The sequence below is a fragment of the Thalia democratica genome, unplaced genomic scaffold, assembly GCF_965202585.1.
Source record: "Thalia democratica unplaced genomic scaffold, ktThaDemo2.hap1.1 HAP1_SCAFFOLD_69, whole genome shotgun sequence".
Taxonomy (NCBI): domain Eukaryota; kingdom Metazoa; phylum Chordata; class Thaliacea; order Salpida; family Salpidae; genus Thalia; species Thalia democratica.
The window spans coordinates 27,501-37,500 of NW_028139252.1; the positions used below are offsets into that span (position 1 = coordinate 27,501).

The 10,000-nt window shown below is 31.3% G+C and overlaps 5 non-coding genes across 5 annotated transcripts in view; all 5 read right to left on the minus strand.

Moving 5' to 3' along the window:
- Positions 1-32, minus strand: part of LOC145845492 (large subunit ribosomal RNA) — a 3,631-nt gene extending 3,599 nt beyond the window's left edge. Inside the window, exon 1 of the ribosomal RNA XR_014370378.1 lies at positions 1-32. This exon is cut by the window's left edge and continues 3,599 nt beyond it. This is a non-coding gene — a ribosomal RNA (large subunit ribosomal RNA).
- A 222-nt stretch (positions 33-254) lies between these two features.
- LOC145845513 (5.8S ribosomal RNA) lies at positions 255-407 on the minus strand. Its single transcript, XR_014370396.1, has one exon. It is a non-coding gene; the product is annotated as a 5.8S ribosomal RNA (ribosomal RNA).
- Positions 408-589: 182 nt separating this feature from the next.
- On the minus strand, positions 590-2,397 carry LOC145845476 (small subunit ribosomal RNA). Its single transcript, XR_014370363.1, has one exon. It is a non-coding gene; the product is annotated as a small subunit ribosomal RNA (ribosomal RNA).
- Positions 2,398-5,780: 3,383 nt separating this feature from the next.
- LOC145845495 (5S ribosomal RNA) lies at positions 5,781-5,899 on the minus strand. Its single transcript, XR_014370380.1, has one exon. It is a non-coding gene; the product is annotated as a 5S ribosomal RNA (ribosomal RNA).
- Positions 5,900-8,730: 2,831 nt separating this feature from the next.
- Positions 8,731-8,849, minus strand: LOC145845498 (5S ribosomal RNA). The gene has a single exon (XR_014370382.1). It is a non-coding gene; the product is annotated as a 5S ribosomal RNA (ribosomal RNA).
- Between the last annotated feature and the right edge of the window lie 1,151 nt (positions 8,850-10,000).

The window sequence follows — 10,000 nt, forward strand, 5'->3', positions numbered from 1 at the left end:
TTCAGCGGGTCGTCCCGCCCGATCTCAGGTCAAAAGTGATGTACTACAAAAGTACATGCGCTTTGTACGTCGGCCTTTTGAAGTCACTTAACTTATTCTCGAGCACCTACCGTCGTTGCTACCTCACCCGAGGCCAGCAGGCTGCTCACGCTTCAGCTGTGAAATCGCCAGACCAGCTGTCTTTGACGACACGCTCCTTAATTAAGAAACGAGTCGCAGGCACTTTCAAACTAATGAAAGGATCGGTGTGTTAAAGACCCTGAGACGGACGTGGCCCCAGGATTACCCGAGGCCGCAATACGCGTTCAGAATATCGATGCTCAATGTGTCCTGCAATTCACATTACTTCTCGGAGCTAGCTCCGTCCTTCATCGACGCTCGAGCCGAGTGATCCACCGCTAAGAGATCTCTCGTGTTAATCAATCTCAATGCAACCAAAAAATCGTGTTCAAAAAGAAGCGGCCGCGCCAGCACTTGCGTGCTGAATTATTACTCCCGCTGTCAGAAAGCAACGCGACCGAACTATAACAGTTACAGGGCTCGGTCCCTTCGAAGAAGAGACGTCGCTTGAAATCAAATTTCGATTCGTTAATGATCCTTCCGCAGGTTCACCTACGGAAACCTTGTTACGACTTTTACTTCCTCTAAATGATCAAGTTCGATCGTCTTTTCGAACACCGGCGAGTGCGTTGCCGCACGTACCAGGCTCAATCGGAGGACCTCACTAAACCATTCAATCGGTAGTAGCGACGGGCGGTGTGTACAAAGGGCAGGGACGTAATCAACGCAAGCTAATGACTCGCGCTTACTGGGAATTCCTCGTTCAAGGGAAACAATTGCAAGTCCCTATCCCTAGCACGACCGGGGTTCAACGGATTACCCGGACCTTTCGGCCTAGGGAACACACGATGATCCGGTCAGTGTAGCGCGCGTGCGGCCCCGAACATCTAAGGGCATCACAGACCTGTTATTGCTCAATCTCGTGTGGCTAAACGCCACTAGTCCCTCTAAGAAGTTGTCTCCGACCCAATGGGTCGAGCAGCTATTTAGCAAGTAAGAGTCTCGTTCGTTATCGGAATTAACCAGACAAATCGCTCCACCAACTAAGAACGGCCATGCACCACCACCCACAGAATCAAGAAAGAGCTCTCAATCTGTCAATCCTCGCTGTGTCCGGGCCGGGTGAGATTTCCCGTGTTGAGTCAAATTAAGCCGCAGGCTCCACTCCTGGTGGTGCCCTTCCGTCAATTCCTTTAAGTTTCAGCTTTGCAACCATACTTCCCCCGGAACCCAAAGACTTTGGTTTCCCGGAAGCTGCCGGACAGTTCTTAAGTTCGACACTGCCCGATCGCTAGTCGGCATCGTTTAAGGTCAGAACTAGGACGGTATCTGATCGTCTTCGAACCTCTGACTTTCGCTCTTGATTAAAGAAAACATTCTTGGCAAATGCTTTCGCAGTCGTTCGTCTTGCGCCGATCCAAGAATTTCACCTCTAACGGCACAGTACGGATGCCCCCGTCCGTTCCTATTAATCATTACCTCGTGCTCCGAAAACCAACAAAATAGAACCGAGGTCCTATTCCATTATTCCATGCAACATTATACAAGCGTAAAGCCTGCTTTGAACACTCTAATTTTTTCAAGGTAAACTTGCCGGACCACCGCAACACTCAGTTAAGAGCACCGCGAAGGCACCGACCAACAAGAACAACGAGGCCAGTGCTAGCCTTTCGACCGACCAACCTCGCCGTCCCTATATCCAACTACGAGCTTTTCAACCGCAACAACTTAAATATACACTTTTGGAGCTGGAATTACCGCGGCTGCTGGCACCAGACTTGCCCTCCAATGGATACTCGTTAAAAAGTTTAAAGTGTACTCATTCCAATTGCAGGACCTCGTACGAGGTCTGCATTGTTATTTTTCGTCACTACCTCCCCGAGCCGGGAATGGGTAATTTGCGCGCCTGCTGCCTTCCTTGGATGTGGTAGCCGTTTCTCAGGCTCCCTCTCCGGAATCGAACCCTGATTCTCCGTCACCCGTTACAACCTCGGTAGGCCGATACCGTACCGACGATAGTTGATAGGGCAGTTGCTTTAATGAGATGTCGCCAGCACTAGGCCGTGCGATCCGCAAGCTTATCCAGAGTCACCATTGTAACGACCCGAAAGCCGGTTAGTTTTGGTCTGATAAATGCGCGCCTCACGTCAGTTCGGCGCTTTACGCATGTATTAGCTCTAGAATTGCCACAGTTATCCATGTAAAAGCGTACAATCAAATGAACCATAACTGATTTAATGAGCCATTCGCAGTTTCACTGTACGTGAGCTCGTACTTACACTTGCATGGCTTAATCTTTGAGACAAGCATATGACTACTGGCAGGATCAACCAGATAACTATCCGAGGGCGTTTAAACCCGTTGCTCGACTGAGCGTTTTTACTGTATAAATACAGACCTTTTCTATCACTCGGCTTAAAAGCCTTGCGAACGTTACTGAAAGTCGGCGCCGGCCTTTTGCTGTTTAAAGCGCCAGCCCGCGTCGACTGCAGCATGCAGCTATACAACTGACTGTTCTTTCTCCCGACCAACCGTTTGCCTTCTGCCGGTTAACTCGTCAGCAGCAACACGCCATCTGTCTGCTGCAGTTACCCGCCTCGAGCCGTGCCTGCCTGCGTCGGCTACTCGTCTCGACGACTTCGCAAAGCTATAAGCCTACCGCCGCTGGACGCTTGTAGTTTTTCATACGCTGCTCCGATGCGTTTACATAGCACGTTCGCCGCCGCTGCAATAGCCGCGCCTCGGGTGCTAAACAGTAATGCTTTAAGCCCGCTTTCTCGCCAAGTCGACCGAACGCACAAACACGTCTCTCTCACTAGTGTAAAGTAATGCATACGTGTATGATGCTCAAATGTTGCTGTTGAACTTTTTTGCCGATTTTTCCCGATTTTTTTTTAATTTCTTTGTTTCTTTTCAATTTTTTTAATATTTTAAGCTTATTTATGCTACGTTTAAATGTTTTAATACTTTTTTTATACTTTATTTAATATGTTTAAAAGAAATAAATAAAAAATAATATATATAAACTACTTTTTTTAATGTTTTAAATATGTTTGTTTATTATAAATAAGCTTTATTTGTATTATTTTTTATTTAAACTTACTTTTTAAATCTTTATATTTGTTTTATCGTTTTAAGCACATTGCGATAAATATAATAAACAAAAAATTGATTAAAAATAATAATAATAAAAAAAAAAAAAAAAAAATAACATAAGCTTATTTTATATGTTTCATTTTATTTTTATTTAAACTTACTTTTCAAACCTTAATACTCGTTTTATTTTTTTAAGCAGATCGCGATAAATATAATAAACAAACAATTAAATAAAAATAAATAAAAATGAAAAAAAAAAAAAAAACATAAGCTTATTTTATATGTTTCATTTTATTTTTATTTAAACTTACTTTTCAAACCTTAATACTCGTTTTATTTTTTTAAGCAGATCGCGATAGATATAATAAACAAACAATGAAATAAAAATAATAATAATAATAATAATAAATCATAAGCTTATTTTGTACGTTTCATTTTATTTTATTTAAAACTTACAATTTAAACTTTTGTATTTGTTCTATTCTTTTAAGCACATCGCGATAAATATAATAAGCAAACAATTAAATAAAAATAATAACAAATAAATAAAACAATACGGCTAAACTATAAAAAGAAAACTAAATAACTGATAAATACTTGTAAAACATTATTTGAAACATGTATTTTGAAACACAACACGATTGATTTATATTTGATAATATATTTTTAATTTGTGTAGTTCATTTAAAGTAGTCTCCCTTTTTGCTTCTGGTTTTATTAGAGTTATATATAACAATAAATGATGTAGTTTATTTAAAGTAGTCTCCCTTTTTGCTTCTGGTTTTACTTGAGTTACATAACGTTAAATAAACATACTTAATAAACGTAACCATCAATACTGTCATTTTAATAAAACTAAGTACAAATACATTGAATTAACATAGAACTTTAAAAAGCCTTTGCTAGTATCTGTTGGTAACAGTAAATAACCTATTATGACTCACAATACAAGAGTGCGAAATTTATTTTTCATTTGATTTTTCAGGTATTTATTTATTTGTGGAAATAAACTTTTTTATTACATTAGAAACTAATTGAATTTTTCCTATAACTATACCTATTATTATATTTAGTATGCTTAAAAGTAATAAAATGAAACGTCGCGATTATATAATAAACAAACAATCAAACAAACAAAGAAATAAAATAAAAAACTATTTTTTTAAACTTATATTTCAACTATATGTCTTATTTTATTTTCATTTAAACTTACTTTAAACCTCTGTATTTGTTATATATATTTAAACACAATACGATTAAACTATAAGACAAACAACAACATAAAATAATCACATTAATAAATACACTAAGCAAATAGCTAGAATAAATATAAATAGTTCAATATATACAATATATTTCTTCCATTTTTAAGTTACTTGTTAAACATATTTATTTAAACATGTTTCTTTAGAATATAAAACTAACAGTTCTACAAATAAAGAAATTAAAAAGCCAATACACATAACACTAACTTTTCATAAATTAGATATGCAAATATGAACAAAATAATAACTAAATTGTAAAGCTTTTGTAAACTGTAAACTTATAAACTTATAATAATAATTGCATATTCACTATTCACAATAGCTTTTTATTTAGTACACAACTGGTCTGTAAGTTGTGTAGTTTATTGAAAGTATAATCCCGTTTTGCTTCTGGTTTAAATAAAGTTATACAACACATACTAAAGTAAATTAAATAAAGTAATTCACTACTATCTATTAAATACATTAATTTAAATTAAAGTGAACTTTGAACTTATAATAATAATTGCATATTCACTATTCAGAATTGCTTTAAATTTAGTACACAACTGGTCTGTAAATTGTGTAGTTTATTGAAAGTATAATCCCGTTTTGCTTCTGGTTCAAATAAAGTTATACAACACTTACTAAAGTAAATTAAATAAAGTAATTCACTACTATCTATTAAATAAAACCAATTTAAAAAATACATTAATTTAAATTAAAGTGAACTTTGAACTTATAATAATAATTGCATATTCACTATTCAGAATTGCTTTAAATTTAGTACACAACTGGTCTGTAAATTGTGTTGGTTCTATTCAAGTACTCTCCTTGTTTGTTTTGTTTTAGTTGTATTTATTTTTAGATACTAGCACATTCAATACACATAATAAAGTAAACCAAATAAACTCTATTAATTTAAACTAAGTACAAATACATTAAGTTAATACAAAACTTTAAAAAGCTTTTGCTAGTATCTGTTGGTAACAGTAAATAACTTATTATGACTCACAATACAAAAGTGCAAAATTTATTTTCGTTTGATTTTTCAAGTAGCTACGCTTTTATTTGTTTATGGACAAAAAGACTTTAAAGTTTTAGTATAAATGACTAATTGTATTAATTTTAACTCAGAAAATTGTACTCTACAAGATGGTGCCATTATTTTTTCGATATCTCAACCTGGTCAAACCACTTTTTTAGCGCTCTAATTGGTTTAAACAGCAAATAACGTTATCTGATTGGCTTACGTTTTTATTTGCTAATAACTAGAATTTACTTTTCTTTTAAGCGTTAAAGAAATGTAAATAAACGAGTAATAAGTATAAATAGGTCAGAAAGAAAAATAGTACAAAAAAGATGAATTCAAAAGGCAAAAGCCTACGGCACGTGGTATTCCCAAGCGGTCACCCATCTAAGTACTAACCACGCCCGACACTGCTTAACTTCCCAGATCGGACGAGATGGGGTGTGCTCAGTGTGGTATGGTCGTAGGCGTTTGAAAGCGTTTACAAGCCTTTATAAACCCTTCGGTTTGTTTAAAAAACCTATTTGCACTTGATTTACAATCGATTTGATATTTTAAAATTAATCCTTATAAAATTTTAACCTGAATTAACCTTTTTTTTTCTTTTTTTTATCAACAGTTACTCCCAAACTGTACTAAAACTGTATTGTAACTGTACAAAAGTGTTTGTTTAAATAATTGCTATCTATAAATTACCTAAGACCAGGACAAGTAGAAGTAAAGTTTATTGAATTATTAAACTAAATAAATAAAATAAAATCGTAAAATAAAATAATACAATATGTTTACAATTTGTCATTGATCTATCCATTTATGTTATTGCATTACAAATACAAACATTGCATACATTCAAGAGTATTATTCATCAATCTTTTCAATATAATAAGTTTTAAATTTATATTTATATATATATTTATTTTTAAATAATTCCTGACATTTTAGACTACCTGAGATTTTTTTTTAATTAAATTAATTTTAGTAATTAAATACTTGACGTTCTAGTTTTTTTAATTTGATAACTCAACTATGTTTATTTTTTTTTTACTAATTTTAAAATTATTATTATACAATATATTTGTTATATTATATTTATTTTATTACTTAAACTTATTATATACATTTAATATATAATATTATTAAATAATTTTATTAACGAATTAAAAACAAAATATTATTATTTTATTATTATTATATTATTAACTTAGTGTTTTATTTTAAAGATATATTAAAAAACTAAACAGATATTACCCCTAAAAAATTTTGTTAATAATATATAAAAAGTACTCAAATTCAGATTCGGAAATATATATACTGTTTTTTTTCATCAATATTGCAGGTCTGCGTAGCCGGGGGCTGTAATCTAGCTGCCAGCAGGCCTGAAATGGTGGCCACTATTGTTCAATGTTCAACTTCAAATTCTTTGAGATTATACTGTACTATCTATCTATCTATCTAACAAATCTATCTAACAAATGTTGTTCAATCTAGGTTGTGGGTACTTGGGTCGAGTAATGCCTTTGACTTACAATCTGTTGTGGATTGTCAATATTCCTCTATCTATCAATAAACAAATCTATCTAATAAATGTTGTTCAATCTAGGTTGTGGGTACTTGGGTCGAGTAATGCCTTTGACTTACAATCTGTTGTTGATTGTCAACATTCCTCTATCTATCAATAATGATTATATTCAATATTAAATGTTGATTAATTCAGTTGTAAGAAAACCAGTGCGCTGGTTAGGTTGGGTAAGGCCTTCGACTTACAATCTTGGGGATTATCAACGTTCATCACAAGTACAGTAACGATCTCATTGAATTTCCAGTTGGAACATTGGATTGTAGTGGTGGCCTACTCTTTTTTGCCTAGTTTGACAAACTATTGTATATATATTGTATAACTTTATTTGTATTATTTTTTATTTAAATTACTACTTATTATTAAAGAATTAAATTTTCTCCATTGTTTTCTCCATCGCGAACATTAAAAAAAAAACTATGTATTTGAACTAATGCTTATTTTATATGTTTTGTTTTATTTTTATTCAAACTTACTTTAAACCTCTGTATTTTTTATACAATAAGATTAAACTATATAACAGAAAAATAATTAAATAATCAAACTATTGAATAAGCAGTTAATTAGTGTGTTTTTTTTAGGCTTCTTTCATTTTTAACTTACTTGTTAACCATATTTCTTTTATTAAAGTATAAAACTAACAGTTACTAAAATAAAATAATCATAAAGTCAATACACAAAACACTAACTTTTTATAGTTTAAATATGCAAACATGAATATAGTTATGAAGTAAAGTTATTCAAAGCTTATAATAATGAAGCTTTTGTATAATATTTCAATTACAGTGAACTTTAAGTAAGATAAGTTTTTTTTTTGTAATAACTACAAAATTGGTATTTTAGTTTATTATTAGTAACTAAATATTTATATTTATTATATTTAAAAAAAAACTTCTATACTAACTCTAATTTCAAAGCATATTAAAACATACAAATTTTACCAACTAAATATTTATTTTTATTTTTATTATTATAACTTTCAAACATAAGCTTGTATACCTTATATACCTATATACCTCATATAGTAGGCTTGACATAACATTATTTAATTCTTTTTGTTTGAAATAAACTCATTTAGTTATTAGTAAATTACAACATAAATGTTTATAACAATAAAACTAAGATTTAGCTTTTGAGTTAGTAAACTTTGATAGTTTTCTTTTAAAAGTTTAATAGTCCTTATTTAAGTTCAAACAAAATTGCTATATATTTAATACACATACAAAAGTAAACTAAGTAAACGTAACTCAATAGTCTCTTTTAAGTAAAAGTAATTACAAATACATTAAGTTAATACAAAACTTTAAAAAGCTTTTGCTAGTATCTGTTGGTAACAGTAAATAACTTATTATGACTCACAATACAAAAGTTCAAAATTTATTTTTGTTTGATTTTTCAAGTAGCCAGGCTTTTAGTTGTTTGTGGACAAAAAGACTTTTAAGTTTTAGTATAAAAGACTAATTGTATTAATTTTAACTCAGAAAATTGTACTCTACAAGATGGTGCCATTATTTTTTCGATATCTCAAACTGGTCAAACCACTTTTTTAGCGCTTTAATTGGTTTAAACAGCAAATAACGTTATCTGATTGGCTAAGGTTTTTGTTTTCTAATAACTAGAATTTTCTTTTCTTTTAAGCGTTAAAGAAATGTAAATAAACGAGTAATAAGTATAAATAGGTCAGAAAGAAAAATAAAACAAAAAAGATGAATTCAAAAAGTAAAAGCCTACGGCACGTGGTATTCCCAAGCGGTCACCCATCTAAGTACTAACCACGCCCGACACTGCTTAACTTCCCAGATCGGACGAGATGGGGTGTGCTCAGTGTGGTATGGTCGTAGGCGTTTGAAAGCGTTTACAAGCCTTTATAAACCCTTCGGTTTGTTTAAAAAACCTATTTGCACTTAATTTACAATCGATTTGATATTTTAAAATTATTCCTTATAAAATTTTAACTTGATGTAAGTATTTTTTTATTAAAACCTTTTTTTTTTGGTGTTTTAATTACAATTACTCCCTGCAACTTTATTAAAAACTTTGTTTAAAAGATTGTTAACTATATTCTATATTTAATACTATGATAATTAGAAGTAAAGTTTATTAAGTGATTAAACTAAATAAAAAATATTGTTAAAATAAACATTTCGGTAACATGTTGTGTTTAGTTTGTTTTACTATTTCTCATTGTTCTATTTATAGATGGACTTATATATACAAGAATATTTATAGTTAGTTATAGTTTTCTAAAGAATATCTCATACTACATCAGATTTTACGAATAAATAATTTATAACTTATAATTATATAACTTATAATTATAGATTATATAATAAATATAACTTAATTTAAGGTAATAAAATATTTGACGTTTAATTTAATAACTCAACTATGTTTATGTTATAAAATGATAGTATATAATACACATACATTATAATAATATGTATAACTAGTTGTTTACTTTAAAATGAATAATTAAGTGGAAGAATTAAAAGAACTCACATTTTTGAAGAGAGCGTGGAAAACCAGAATAGTCTTTTAAAACTTTTATTAAATTATCGATAAATATAAAATACAATAGAATTAAACATATAAACGTAACTGTGGTTGCTTAGAAACTAAACAAGAAATTTTTTAATAAAATATAAAATAATTATTATATAGAAGTAAAATAAAAATAAAATAAAAGTAATATAAATTATATCTTTTAACTAAATAACAATCACGAGCAATATTAGCGCAATGTCAGAGTATGAATTTATAATAAAGGAATTGCTTCCTTGGTGTTGATACTTACCTTATTCAAATAGAATACATTTTCAGCGATCAGGCTTGTATTTATTTTAGCGCGCGTAACACAACGTTTGTGGGTTTCGGCACACTTTTGTCGATAGTGGGCGCCCCGCCTCTTAAGTACAGAAATTTCGGGAATTTTCGATTTTTGGAATTCTGACTCGACAGATCGTTTTTATTTGGTCCAGAGACCCCGTAAAAAAT